This window comes from Lontra canadensis, unplaced genomic scaffold (assembly GCF_010015895.1).
Source record: "Lontra canadensis isolate GAN:19392208 unplaced genomic scaffold, GSC_riverotter_1.0 scaffold96, whole genome shotgun sequence".
Taxonomy (NCBI): Eukaryota; Metazoa; Chordata; class Mammalia; order Carnivora; family Mustelidae; genus Lontra; species Lontra canadensis.
The window spans coordinates 3,183,655-3,199,222 of record NW_022631090.1 but is presented as its reverse complement, the minus strand read 5'-3'; the positions used below and the strand labels follow the sequence as shown (position 1 = coordinate 3,199,222).

The following is a 15,568-nucleotide window of genomic DNA, read 5'->3' as shown; positions in this document are numbered from 1 at the left end:
TTGCTTTACTCCTCAGAGCCAGTGTTCAGAAAGGAAAAAAAAGAAAAAAGACTGAACACTCTAACCACAGTTTTAAAATAAACATAACATCCTCATTTTGATTAGGAGGGTTATATTTAGGTACAATCACTGAAAGGCATCATGCAGTTCCTATTTACGTATTTAAATTACCACAAAACTCCAAATATGTTGGCAATGACTAGCTGTCCTTATTTGAAGTACAGACAATGCAGAAACGGAGAAGGGGGTGGTCTCTTTCGAAGGAAACATGCAAAGCCAGCCTATAGCATACACACACATCGTCCTGCGTCCCTGCTGAAGCAACTCTCAATCCTCGAGACGGTAATTCGACCAATACTTGAGGGTTAAGAAGCGCTGCATTTTGCATGGTGGCTGGCAGCACCCGTTCTTCTGGGCATTCCTTTCAACGGAGAATCCCTACCTATTTGTACTCAGAAGAACACCCCGTGACACCCGCCATGCCCCACTTTCTCCCCACCCCCCTCACTTGGTCTACTAGCAGTGACGGTCACAGAAGTGCTGGCAATTTCCCCGGAGTGTTGGTAATTTCCCAAATGCTCACGGGTCATTTTTATAGCCTGGTCATTCATAAAGTGGGGTGTGCCTAAAAATCACCTGGAGAGAGGGGTGGGTTACAACTCAAATTCCCAGACCGATTCCCTTCCCCCAGATCTGGGCTCAATAGGTCTGAGGTGAGGCCGAAGAATCAACATTTAATAAGCATCCCCCCATGCCACACACACAAACACATACACACACGTAAGTGGCTCAAGGACCAAACTTCGAGAAACCCCACCACAGTTATCTTCACTAGCTGAGTCCCAAATCCTGAACTGAGAATAACGGCCACCAGTAAGAAAGCTGGCTGGCTCTGAGGCACAATGCCAACACAGGGTAGAATAGATGGGAGAGAAAAAACCAGCATCCCCAACGACTTGTCCCCAACCACATTTTAGTCTTTAAAAATCCCATATTTTTACTTCAATCAAACAGATGGCGTCTCCTTTCCGGCAATCTCCTACAGGCACCAGAAAAGGAACTCAAGAGGGACCATTTAGAAGGAAGGTATAAAAGTGGGAGAAGAAACAATGTTAATTTGCTTGGCCCTGCCCCAGCTTTGCTGAGCCTCCTTACCTCTCCTGCTAGTTGGTTTCCATTTCTGGAACTCAGTGCTGCTGTAGCAGGGAAGAGAGGCCAAGGTTGGGCAGTCTTCTATTATTCACATAAATGCTTCCCTCTATTACATGAATAATCAAGAGTTGACTGGAAAGAGGAATAAATCAAAGGCAAATATTCCACTGAGAGGTTAAAGAGGATAAAGAAGGCCCCCTGTTGGTTGAGAGCTGTGAGGTGATAAATGAACAGTCAGGATCCCTGCCTCTTTCCATTCTCACCATTTGCCAGGAACACAGATTTAAAGCTCGTACGTCAGCGCTGAGCTTGAGAGAAATAATGAGGTATCTGTGTTTTTCCACTGCTCCCCATAATACCTAGAACAGACTGTGGCACTGAATGTTAACCCTAAATATTAACCAACTGTTGTCGATTCACCTGCAATGTCTACAGTCAGAACACTTGAGGCCTAGACCTGGCCTGACTATTTAATTTTATTTTATTGTGGTAAGAACATTTTATGTAAGATCTACCCTGTTAACAAAGTGCACAATACAGTATTAACTACAGGCACTAGGTCGTACAGCAGATCTCTAGAACCTGTTCATCTTGTATAATCAAAACTTTATGCCCATTGATTAGCAATTTCCCAGCCCTCCATAATGCCTAGTAGCCACCCTTCTACTCTTTGATTGGATGAGTCTGACTCTTCAAACGCCTCCAGTATTTATCCTCCTTTTTGAAGGCTGAATAATATTCCATGGTACTTACATTACCTTCTCTTTATCCATTCATCCATCAACGGACATTTAGGTTGTTTCCTACATCTTTCCTATTGTGAACAGTGCTTCAGTGAACACTGGCAGGCTAATATCTGAGATATCAATTTCAAATCTTTTAGATAAATAGCCAGAATTGGGATTGCTGGATCAAACGACAGGTCTGTTTTTAAATTCTGGAGATACCTCCAGGCTATTTTCCAGAGCGGCTGCACCATTTTGCTTTCCTGCCAACAGTGTACAAGGGTCCGGGTTTCTCTACATCCTTACCAACCCTAGTTATCTTTTCTTCTCCACTATTACCAAAACCACAGGGCTGGTCTGGCAATTTTTATTGCAAGAAAACAGAGTCCTACTCAAGCTGGCTCAAGAAAAGGGAGATTTACGACTAAAAACAGAAACAGGTATCCCAAGAGAATCCTACTGCAGGATAAAGCTTGGCCTCGGGAGAACTGGAAAGTGGTTCTGGGATCAAGGTGGTTGTGGGAAACAGCTGCTCTGTCTCTCAGGGCATCTCTATCGCTCTTAGTAGCTTCTTCCGTTTACTCATGGTTTCTGTCTCTTCCTAACTCCAGCATGGATGTGGCCTGATGTGATGCTTCCCTCCCCATCATCTTTTGGCTCTTGTCCCTGCTGTGGACTGTCTTAGTCACTCAGTTTCATGAGTCTAATTTCCTAGGAGAGAAATACAATTGGCCCAGCTCATCCTGTTAAACCCTTGTTGCTTGCCAGGTGATGAATGGGCTGTTTTGGGGACAGATGGCCAACTCTTGGTCCAATCAACCAGGAGGCAGGTTCCTCACAGGTCATGGCCCCTGCCTCCCAGTGCAGCTGGCACAGAGCAGTTTGCCTTCGAAGGGGATATGGGCCGGAAGGCACAGTAAAATATGTATGTACAAGCCTGTTGCTTAGCATGTGATCTAAAAGATCACGGCAAGTCCATTCATTAACTCCAGAAACCCATATTCTTCTTACCTTCTTAGGAAAAATGATAGCATCTGACCCCCACCCAAACCTCTTAGCACCCGCCCCGCCACCCCTACTAAACTAACTTCTCCAAGCCGGTAAAAGAATGAGAATGTGTCCTATTCCAGGAGGGAACGCCACACTGCCAACTCTCTGAGGTAAACAAGAAAGGGGAAGAGAGCACGAGATAGACAAATGTTGATCAACTGATACCACTGGCCTTTGGCCCATGTCTGGGCAAGCCATCAGTCAGTTCGCTTTACGTCCTGTGATCATCTTATCTTCCTCTAAGTTTCCCCGAGTGCCGTGTGAGGTCAGCATTCAATGTTAACCAGAACGAGGCAGGCAGCATCACAAACTGACAGATGGCAATTGGGAGCTTATTATTCTTGGATTATTTCATTCCCTGGAGTAGGGACATGCTGGAGAGTAAAGCGTGTTATTTTGACAGCCACCTAATAATGGCTGTCAGACACTTCTACGACGTCTACCCTTCCCCCAGATAACCTTCTTTCCTCCTATCAATCCCCAGGAGCAACAATAATAAATGCCTCCCCAGATAAAGTCAGTAGGAGCTTTGCTAGTGACAGGGGCCTGGACAGAGGAGAAAACAAAGAAACGCTGATGACCACTGAGAATGAGGAAACCCAACAGGTTCTTCAGATGAAGAGGAATTAAAAGGCTGGGCTGCCTTCAGGACAATGTTTCTTGAACTCAGACCAGAGCCTGCTGGACTTGAAGAAACTTTTTTTAAAGATTTTATTTATTTATTTATTTATTTGAGAGAGAGCACGCAAGAGCACGCGTGGGGGAGGGGCAGAGGCAGAGGGAGAAGTAGGTTCCCCGCTGAGCAGGGAGCTGGATGCAGGTCTCAATCCCAGGACCCTGAGATCACGGCCTGAGCCAAAGGCAGAGGGTCCCCAGACTGAGCCACCCAGGTGCCTCCCTGGAGTTGAAGAGATTCTAAATACGGTTTTGAAAGACCAGAGCTGTCCACCTGAAACTAATAGAACACTGTATGTTAGCTATACTGGAATTAAAATTAAAAAAAAAAAAGAAAGACTAGAGCTACAAAGCGCTATGCAAGAATTTGATGCATACTTTTACCTCACAACTATCCCTATGGGGCTTAAGAGATTTCCTGTAACTCCTGACATTGACTTTCACCTTATCATTCTGGGTAAGTTATGGTAACTCTGGAAGGGGAGAGCAGACAAAATGATGCTGTTTGGGATACCCAGCAGTGGTTATCAACCTTTTTGTGCCATAAGCTACCTATCACCCCTTCTTCAAAACAACCCTTCACGATCCTTTACACTCCGGTCACATGACAGATACCATGTAGCTGGTAAAAGGAACAAAGTAGGGCTATAGGCGCTGGTGTCTGACTGTGTCATGCAGTGAAGGAAGTTTCCGATTGTAAAGCAGCATCCCATTTTTTGTAAAACAATGAAGATGTAAAGAAAAAGATTTGACATCATAAATGTTCACTGTTAATGATGGTTTCTTGTGGGTGGGATAATGGAGGACTTTCACTTCCTATTTTTGGCCATTTCTGACTTGCTTACATTTTCCTTATAAAACATGTGCGTTTTTTGGGTGGGGGGTGTTTGTTTGTTTGGAATCCAGAAAAGAATATTTGTGAACTTCCACAGTCCATCGACAGGTGGATGACAGCGTTAGCTTTCACTTTCAATTCTCCAAAATAGATTTTTAGGAAGGGTGGAGGGTACAGAGTAACAAAGCAGTGTGTCTGGGGTTAGAAGAAAGTCATTCGCTCTTGTTTATGGTAGTGGGCACTCAGGAAGTAAAACCCATGTGTGGGACACAAAGCAGTGACACGTGCATTAAACATTTGGAACATGCCTAGCATATGACATGCTCAACAATGAGTAGAGCTCAAGTATTATAATTGAAAGTCATTCTCATTTACTTTTAGTTGCGACATCTGCAAATTCATTTAAAATATGTTCAACATAGACACTGTGACACGTGTGTGTCTGTGTGTCTGTGTATTAGTTTCTTTCTACACTGTAGGGTGGTTGGAAGCCTAGCACTTGCTAGCCAGAGTTGATTATGTGCATCTCTTCCCACTCCCTTATTACTTTATTATTTAAAAGATTCTATCTATCTATCTATATATTTAATTATTTAACAGAAAGAGAGATCACAAGAAGGCCAAGAGATGGCGGGGGGGGGGGGGGAAGCAGGCTCCCCTGCTGAGCAGAGAGCCTGATGCAGGGCTTGATCCCAGGACCCTGAGATCATGACCTGGGCTGAAGGCAGAGGCTTAACCCGCTGAGCCACCCAGGCAACCCTCTTTTGTTACTTTAATAAGGACAGATTGGTAACTTGAAATGGACCATGGAAACTGGCAAATGCTCTAAATCAGAGCTTTAAAACATTTACCAGAACACTGCAGTTAACATCTAAAAAACCCTAATTGAGAACACTCACACTCCAGGGGTGATTAGTTAATAACTGAAATCTCTAATCAAAGCCCAGAATCATGAACTTAACAACAAAAGGACAAACAATTCAGTTTTTAAAAAATGGGCATAGGATACAAACAGGCATTTCTCCAAAGAAGATGCAAATGGCCACTGAGCACAGAAAAAGGTGCTCGTCATCATTAGTCATTAGAGAAATGCAAAACAAAACTGCAAGGCAATACCACTTCACAGCTATGAGGAAGGCAAGATTTTGAGAGATGGCAAATAAGTGCTGGAGAGGATGTGAAGAGCTTGGAATCCTTGTACATCACTGGTGGGTATCAAATGGCTCAGGTGTCGTGAAACTGTGCAGCTCCTCCACATACTCAACACCAAATTACCATGTGACCCAACACTACACTCCTGGGCATACACCAGGAGTGTATACTCTCATGGAGTTTCAAGAATCGAAAACAGGGACTCAAGCAAGACACTTGTAAGCCGGTGTTCACTGCACAGCAGTATTCATGATGGCCAAAAAGAAAAACAAGCCAAATGTCCACAGATAGATGAGTGGCTTATTCACAGAGTATCATTCAGCCTTAAAAAGGAATGAAGGACTGATATATGCCACATGAGTCAGCCTGGAAAATGGTATATGAAGTCAAGTAAACCAGACATGGAAGAGCAAATACTGTATGGTTCCACTTCTACGGGGTACCTAGTTAAATACAGCCTTAGAGACGACAAGTAGAACAGTGGTTACCAGAGGCTGTGGGAGGAAGCAATGGGCAGTCTCGCTTAATGGGTACAGAGTTTCTGTTTGGGGTGACGAAGAAAAGTGATGGTTGCAGGACACTGTGAATGTAATTGGTGCCACCCAGTGACACACTTATGAATGAATAAAATGGCACATTTTAGGTCATAGATATATTTTACCACTGTTTTAAAAAACGAATAATTCTCAAAAAAAATCCCTCTGAATTGTATACTTTAAATAGGCGAATTATACAGTAGATGAATTCTATCTCAATAAAGCTGTTTATTTTGAAAAGCCCACAAGCAAGTAATGGGGAATTTGGGGGATGGAGCGGGGGCTGATGGAAGCAGTTCTCTATCTTGATTAGGGCGTATGCCTTTGCCCAAACTCACAGAACTGTATCCTAAAAAGAAGGTAAAATATGCCTTAAGTTTTTTTAATGGGAAAAAAGCCACACTCAAATGCTTCAGCTCCAAAATCCTTCAGATGACTTGTTAATTAGAACAACAGATATTAGAAATTATGCTTCATTGGGGGATGTCTTGGTGCTCGAGATAGGTAGACCAGTTAGAAACGTCATTCAGGTAAGATCCACCCTTGCATGAACTGGAGAGAAGACTCTGGTTGGCCCAATGTCTTTCACCCCTTCGGAATGACACCTTCAGGCTCAGAAGTTGTAACAAATCTCATGCTCTGACACTTAATTTGAATGTGCCCTTTAACGGGAAGGTAAGCTGAATCCTACTGCTAGAAGAGCGTCATGTCTGCCTCCAGGGAACCTTTCACCTGAGATAATGGTTGGAAATAAGAGGAGATAGAATGGCTCTGGACATACAGATCAGGCTGTATGACTGTTTTCTGCCTGACTGTTCATAATGTTTGTGGGGCAGAATTAGATCTGAACTGCTTTCACTGTAATACGCTGGTTGTGGAGAAGAAACATATAGCTCTCACGTACCTCTTAACTACGAGAGATCCATGATACACACCAAAATATAATCTAGAAACTATAGACAACCAAACTGGCTTTTCAGATCAGTTTGCGACAAAAATTATTGAGACTTCTGTACAAACAGGGATGTGTCTGATCTGAGAATTCACTTCAGGCACAAATCAAACCAAAGAAATGTAAAAAAATGGCCTACTTCCCCGTTCTGGCTCTACGACTAGCAGGGAAGAAGAAATGTGCATCATTAGTGTTCGTTACTTATTTACAAGGTCATACTGTCAAATGGATTTGTTTCATGAAAGATTTCCCATTTGACCTGTTGTTCACAGAAGTGTTTTATCCAAAGAGTCAAAGCCAAAACTCACAATATGGGGGCACCTGGGTGGCTCATTGGGTTAAGCCTCTGCCTTCGGCTCAGGTCATGATCTCAGGGTCCTGGGATGGAGCCCCGCATCGGGCTCTCTGCTCGGCAGGAAGCCTGCTTCCTCCTCTCTCTCTGCCTGCCTCTCTGCCTACTTGTGATCTCTGTCTGTCAAATGAATAAATAAAATCTTAAAAAAAAACTCACAATATGGATACAGGAACAAAAGAAGATATCTAGCAGTGGCATCTCCCTAAATCCAGCTAAAAGTCAGGACCCAAATGTCAGTTTTCAGGTGTGTCCTCTTAGCCTCAGAAGCAACATGGCCTTAGCATCTGAGCCCAAGCAGCAGTTAACCTCAGATGGTGGGTGAACAAGAGGGGGAAGGAAATTCAGTAAAACAAGAGAAGTCAAAGACCAGTAGAAGGAAGTAAGCAAAGGTCACTCAGTTCTTTTTTTTTTTTTTTAAATCATATCACTCTGTGTTCTGTCATCATGAAAAGTGATACATACAACTCCTTAAAATAAAGGTAGGGGAAAACTGCTGGGAACCCTCATTCTAACTGAACTAACCGACTTACTGCTATAGCTCTAAGGTCTTAAGTCTCCAGGGACCTAGATCAAGTGAAACCATGACACAGGTTCCAGTTCTCTGAGTATTTTATAATACCTTCTTGTTTCATGAAAAGGAAGCTGTAGCCTAAAAATTAGGCAGACTTTGCTTGAAGCAAATCCGACACATTAAAATCAAGATTTAATAACCAGGAAATCCCAAAGCTATAATTCATGTTACCAACGGATTTTTTTTTCCTAAGGGGTGTTCCATGGAATTCCTTACTTTTGCAAGCTGCCCCTCCACACCTGAAGTAGGATTTTAACACACACATTTGTACCACAAGCAATCTTTCAAGAGTACATTTCTTCTCATGATTGCAAAAGAAATTCTGGTCACGGTAGTACAGAAAATCAAAATCTAGACCCACAGCATCCCAAGAACATGACTCTGCTAAGTGAGGGCTAGTTAGTGTTCTAAGGGAGGGGATAGCATAACTGATTTCCAGTGTAATTTCTGAAGATTAAGAGATCAACTGGAAAGCTGCCCTTAAAGCCAGACCAACAGAGCATCCCAAGGTGGGGCAACCAGGACTCCCCAACTCAAAAGCAATATCCCCCACACACCACCCCATCAACTGCAGAAAGTAGAGGCCATTTTCCCTGGACCTGATTCTTTTTTTTTTTTCAAGATTTTATTTATTTATTTGATAGACAGAGATCACAAGCAGGCAGAGAGTGGCGGGGGAGGCAGGCTCCCCGATGAGCTGAGAGCCCAATGCGGGGCTCGATCCCAGGACCCTGGGATCATGACCGAGGCTTGATCCCAGGACTCTGGGATCACCACCTGAGCCGAAGGCAGAGGCTTTAACCCACTGAGCCACCCAAGCGCCCCCCCCAACCTGATTCTTTTTTTTTTAATATTTTATTTATTTATTTGACAGAGATCACAAGTAGGCAGAGAGGCAGGCAGTGAGAGAGGGGGAAGCATGCTCCCTGCTGAGCAGAGAGCCCGATGGGGGCTCGATCCCAGAAACCTGAGATCATGACCTGAGCCGAAGGCAGAGTCTTTAACCCACTGAGCCACCCAGGTGCCCCGCCCCAACCTGATTCTTAAAAAGGCCAGGAGGAGGGGTACTTGGGTCGCTCAGTGGGTTAAGCCTCTGCCTTCGGCTAGGGTCATGATCTCAGGGTCCTGGAATCGAGCCCCGCATTGGGCTCTCTGCTCAGCAGGGAGCCTGCTTCCCCCCTCTCTCTCTGCCTGCCTCTCTGCCTACCTGTGCTCTCTCCCTCTGTCAAATAAATAAATAAAATCTTAAAAAAAAAAAAAGGGCCAGGAGGAGGTACTGTCTTCAACCACACCCCACCCAGGCCCTCAGGGCAGAAACCTCTCAGACAGGTGGCAATTACCTTAGGTTTCCTTAGCAAAGGTGGCTCCAGAGTTTTCCTCAGTCATCCACTACCTAGGTAGGGCCCCTCTTTCTGTCAAGAAAATCTTGTTTATTAAATTCATCACACCCAATGCTTCCCACTCTGATGATATGTAGCTCCAGGAAGGCAAAAGCAAGCACCCTGAGGAATGAGGGAAAGAGGACACTGGGTCAATGGGCTTGACCTTGAAGCCTTTACAAACAGGATAATAATAACTACCTCCTACTGAGTCCTTACTAGGTCCCAGGAATTGTACTCTACAGACCCTCTCTATTTCTTACAACAACCATGCAAGGGAAGCATCCTTGCTTCCATTTTACGGACAGATAAACTAAAGTTCAAAGAAGTCAGGAAACTCACCCAAGCTCCAAGAACTAACAACTGGCAGAACCCAAAGTTTAATCTACTAGGGTCTGATCCTAGAGTCTAGCAGAATTACTAGCCGATAGTAAACACTCAGTAAGCACATGCTGCAAGAACCCACACTCTTGACCCTTCAACACCACCACCTCCGTGATCGGGAAAGAAACCAGAAGAGGTCACTTATTTTTGCAGAAATCTGCAGTGTGCAGCTCAAGGTCATTGTTGCTTTGAAATCTCCCCTTTCCCTCCAATGGCAAGTCAAGACAGGAAGTGTTTGCCTTCCGTGCATGGGGCAATGTAGCAGGGAGGAAGCTGCTTCACCACGCCAAGAGAGGGAAGTGCTACTCACTCTTAACAGCTGTGTCTCAAGAGAAGGAGGTGAGGGGGGAGGCCCACACAGGACCACCTGCTCTTTCAGCCAGGGGCCCCTCAATTTGAACGAAGTGGAGGGGGTGCTCCGTTCTCAAGTGCAGAGCCCCACTGACACATGGAGATGAGACAGTCAAGGCCTTGCCCTGGTGTGTGCTTTCTGAAGACTTCTTTCTAGGTAGGATTTAAGTGGAGCGTGTTTTCCCAAAAAGGAGGTGGCTTCTGAGCTGGGCTATCTCCCTGAGCCAAGTTGGACCTGGAGGATGGGCACCCAGGCAGGGTGGACAATGGCCGCAGTGGCATTCGCTGGGTGTGTTGGAGAGGGTCAGGATAGGGACAGTCCCTTCGATAATGTCTTTTTCTTAAAAATGAGTCTGGGGGCAGATCTGTAGAATGGTGATTTTATTTATTTATTTGACAGACAGAGATCACAAGTAGGCAGAGAGGCAGGCAGAGAGAGAGGGGGAAGCAGGCTCCCTGCTGAGCAGAGAGCCTGATGAGGGGCTCGATTCGAGGACCCTCGGATCATGACCTGAGCCAAAGGCAGAGGCTTTAACCCACTGAGCCACTCAGGTGCCCGATGACAGCTAATTATTAAGCCCACATCTTAAAAAGTCATGCCAGGGTTATGGAAAGATAAGCAACGTAACAAGTAAGGAGTAGACAGAACAAAGAAATGTAACTGGTTGACGTAAGTGAAAGTGACAAACAGAAATTTCCAATGGGCCCTTCAAGAAAGCAGACAGACCAGGATGGAATGACTGGGCTCCCAGACTGTTTCTGAAAGATCGGAGAGCCTTTCAAGGTACCAGGGCCCCTGAGAGCGATCCTGCCCCTGGAGAAGCTGTGGTGACCCGCCTGTCTCCCCTCAGACAGACAGCCACTCTCTCCCACCTCCCAACGACAAGCCCGCGGCACTCAATGCTGGAGTGTTTCTGAGACACAGGAAGGCACACAATAACTGGAAGCTAATGCGAAAATAAATCACTTGTGTTTTCTGATGTGGCTGGGCTTGATGGAGTTGGTGAATCACTACTGCCCAGCCCTATCCAATGAAGGAGGGGCCAATAACTCACACCCTCTCCCAGCAGCCTGCATGCCCCCAGCACGCGTGACCTTGCAACACTACCCTCATCTGTCACTCCCCTTCTCATGAATGTTTAATGATTCCCTATTACCGACCATATCAAGCCCAAATGTCTGCTCCTGGCATGCCAGATTCCCACACTCTGCCTCTAAACCGACCTATCTGGCACGATCTCCCCTCCCCCACAACACTGGAGGCAGTTACCACTGTGAACCAAACTCACAGCTTCCCCTCTCTCCAAGGTTCTCCCAAGATCTGGGATGCCTCTTCAGACTTCCAGGCAGCTCCTGAAGTCAACATCACTGCAGATCACTATGAATACCAAGCTCTTAGCCATAAAAGACTACACATTTAAATATCCTGGATGATCCTGCACTGTCCAATATGGTAGCCACTACTACCTGTGACTATTTCTGCTTCAAGTATGTGTGTATATATGTATCTATTTTTTTTAAAGATTTTATTCATTTATTTGACAGAGAGAAAGCAGGAGAGCAGAGGCAGGGGGAGCAGCAGACTCCCCATTGAGCAGGGAGCCCAATATGGGACTCAATCCCAGGACCCTGGGATCATGACCTGAGCCTAAGGCAGATGCTTAACCAACCGAGCCACCCAGGCGCCCCAATTTCAAATATTTAAATAAAATGAAGCACATGTCAAGTGCACAGTCACTACATGGGGCTAGTGGCTACCATACCAGAAAACACAGACAGGAAGTGTTTCCATCATCACAGACACTTCTAACAGCACAATATAGTACTATTCTATATATGCGAGAGAGGAGTAGCCCGATGGGTGCTAAAATTGTTGTGTATCAGGGCGCCTGGGTGGCTCAGGCAGTTTTCCCTCTCCCTCTGCCAGCTGCTCCCCCTGCTTATGCAAGCTCATGCTCTCAGTCAAATAAATAAATAAAAGCTTTAAAAAAATAAAAATGTTGCATATCATCACTTGGAAAACTTGAGAGCCCACATTTCACAAAAAGGAGTGCATAGGACTTAGGGATACAGCCCATCTGAAGTAACCAGAAAAGCATTCTTATCAGTGATCCCAACTAGTTCTGTAAACATTGCAGGCAATTGCAACACCATGCTTTTAATTTTTTTCCAAAACGATACATGCAGCAGACCTCAGGAACCTCTCAACAAAGTTCTAGCAGATTAGTCAGGCCCCTGGATACTAAGCTCTCTGCTAGGTTCTGGGAACCAAGACAAATAACACGGTCCAGTCCCTGCTCTGGGGAGAAAGCCCATACAAAGAAAACCACACGGAGGCAGGAAGTTATATAAAGGTCCTAAGATGTACTATGGGGAGCAAAGAGATCAAATAAGTAAGAAGAACGAGAGAGGACTACATGGACAGGGAGATGAATTCAGCTTTGGATGGGGCCCTAAAGGATGAGTACAATTTTGATGCAGGAGCTCAGGAGATGAAAGGGGAAAACTGCATTAGCAAAAGGGGGAGCAAGTTAGGGCCCAAGGCTCATTTACAGACAAGCAAGCCAAAGAAGAAATATGGCAGCTTATCAACCACCCTAATATAGAAATAAATTTCAACCAACTTGAAATTTGTTTCCAACCACCCTAATAACCAAAGAATTACATATTAACTTAGACACCATTTTGAAAAAAGACTTTGCTTTTGTGAGAGTATCTGCAGGCAAGACGAGGAGGAACAGACTGTCTTCTACACTGCCGGTGGAACATAAATGGGCACTACCTTTTCAAAAAGCCAGTATTAAGCTTCTTAAAAGCATTCAGACCCCTGGCCTGATCATTACACTTCAAGAAAAAGGGGTACAAAATAATCTGAAATACAAAGATTTATGCAAATGGCAGCTTTTTTCAATGTCATTTATAACTGAGAAAACAATAGGAAATGATTAGGTAAATTATGATCTAGTTATAGGATAGATTATTATATAGCCATTAAGAATTATGCTTCTGACAAGTTTGGGATGCTTGGGTGGCTCAGTCAGTTGGGCATCTGACTTTGGCTCAGGTCATGATATTGGGGTCCTGGGATAGAGCCGAGTCAGGCTCCTAGCTCAGCAGGGAGTCCATTGTCCTTCTGCCCCTCCTCCTGCTCATACACACACACTCTCTCTCTCTCTCAAATAAATAAATAAAATCTTTTTTTAAAAAAGGATTATGCTTCTGGCAAGTTTTAAATGACAAGGAAAATGTTACAGGAATGTTAAATGAAAAAAATCTGGGCACAAAATTGGTAGTATAGAATACATTGTCAACAACCATGCAAAACAATATGAATAAAAGGAGAAAAACAAGCAAAAATGTTTACATTTTGGTAGCACGATTACAAGTAATTTTTATTCCCTATACCAGGATTCAGCAAACTATGTCCCACAAACCAAGCCTGACTGATTTGTCTATAAAGTTTTATTGGAACACAAACACGCACATTCATTTCCATAATGCCATTATCCATGGCTGATTCTGGGCTACAAAGGCAGAGTTGAGTAGTTGTAACAGACACAAAAATATCAACTATCTGGCCCTTCACAGAAAAAAAGTTGCCAACTCTTCTACTTTCCAAATTTTCCATGAGTATGTGTTACTTTTGCAATCTTTTTTCTAAAAGGCCTATTTCCGCACTGTGGAGGGCCACAAGGAGCAGGCAAACAACATCACAGTTTCATCTTGTAACTGGGAGCACTAGAAGTTTCTGAGGAGGGTGGAACATGATCTGACATGATGCCCACTAATAAAACACAAAACATCAAATCTTTTAAAGGGATGGAATTTAAACAGCATGCCAGGCAGGTCTGTGATTCATCAACAGCTGTGATTCTGGGCTACTCCCCATTTAAAGGGGAAGGTTAACTTAAGATTTGGCTTGTTAATTGTTTTCAAACTTCCTCCTCTTACTAACCCCTATGTAATGGCCTCCTCCCCATCCTAATGACCAAACAAATTGTTCCTTCCAAAGAGAGAGGGAGGGACGCCTGGGTGGCTCAATGGGTTAAAGCCTCTGCCTTCGGCTCAGGTCATGATCCCAGGGTCCTGGGATCGAGCCCCGCATCGGGCTCTCTGCTCAGCAGGGAGCCTGCTTCTTCCTCTCTCTCTCTGCCTGCCTCTCTGCCTACTGTGGTCTCTCTCTCTGTCAAAGAAATAAATAAAATCTTTAAAAAAAAAAAAAAAAGAGAGAGAGGGGGAGGCCATATGCAAATTTGTGACTTCTGCCTGGAGAGACCATTTGAAAGTTTAGGGTGGTACTCCTGTCTTCTTGAAGTCAGTCCTCCATCTTCCAAGCTTTTTCCCTTCTCCTACTTTTCTTTCCTACTCTAGAAGGACACAGGAAGAGAGACTGATAATGGGTAAAGGGAAAGGAAGGATGGAAAAAGACACAAAAAGGAAAGAAAATGAAGCATCTGAAGCTTCCAGTCTCAAAAGCCCTCAAGGAGCCCCTGGGATTTACCCAGTCTTAGAACCTGGTCAAGACCCTAAAACCTGCCTCCAAGGAATAGGAGCTAACAGGAAGTCTCTACACTCACAGGCTTTCTGTGGGTTCTCTATGCCTTGACCACCTGCCCCAGACACACTGCAAATAACCATTCCATACAAACTACTGTTTCCTTGTTCTCTCAGGCGAGAACACGGTGGAAGTGTGGAAACGGTCTTAAGAGTAGTTTCAAGTAAACACACTCCCAATCGCCAAGATGATTAATTACCTACAGAAGGAAAAACTCCAAACTACCGCAATTTCAGGTCTGGATGGAATAAAGCCAAAGGAAATAGGTCTCGGGATGTGGTGTTTGTTGTTGCTTTATTTTTAATTTGAAATACATGACATTTTGGGGACTGCCGCAAATTAAAGCTGTGAATTTCATTTGCGGCACCCTCGAAAACAGAACAATTCACCTGTAAATCCACTAGCTGTTTTTCCTAAAATCTATTTATGTCATGTTATGTATTGGTTCAGGAGAGAGGAGATATGAGAAACACACCAAGGTACTCAATTATTTAACAGATCATACTTAACGTTTTATATTTTAACATATACCCACTGCCGACAATTGTTCTCACGAGCTTTTTGAAACATTAAGCTGCACTACGCTCCTTCTTCTAAATCAAATATAAGTAATTTGTTGTCATAGCAATGCTTCTTCCCACTCCAAAATAGTTCAATACAGGCTTTGTTTCAGCAGGCAACTATCTACCAAAAATTGGTCATTATCTTCTCTCTTCTTGACAAATGTCTTATTAAATTTAGCTGCCTGGTTTTACAGTTATCAGGAGACTGCTTTTCGGTGGCATTTTCTCGCACCTGGACAGGAAAGGAGCTCATGGAACTGCCTGGAAGCATATTACAGTTAAGTCGCTGGGATTCCGCTAGTCATGATGACAACGGTCCTTTGCATTATTACC

At 44.2% G+C, this 15,568-nt stretch overlaps 1 protein-coding gene across 6 annotated transcripts in view; it reads right to left on the bottom strand.

Moving 5' to 3' along the window:
- The window catches only part of TMEM164 (transmembrane protein 164), a 152,098-nt gene that overhangs the window by 110,010 nt on the left and 26,520 nt on the right, over positions 1–15,568 (bottom strand). Inside the window, exon 1 of one of the 6 annotated variants that reach the window (XM_032837053.1) lies at positions 1,156–1,243. The exons of the other annotated variants lie outside the window; for them this stretch is intronic. The gene's annotated coding sequence lies outside the window, so the exon portion shown is untranslated. Of the gene's footprint in view, positions 1–1,155; positions 1,244–15,568 lie in introns of those variants that run through there. 6 annotated transcript variants of the gene reach the window in all.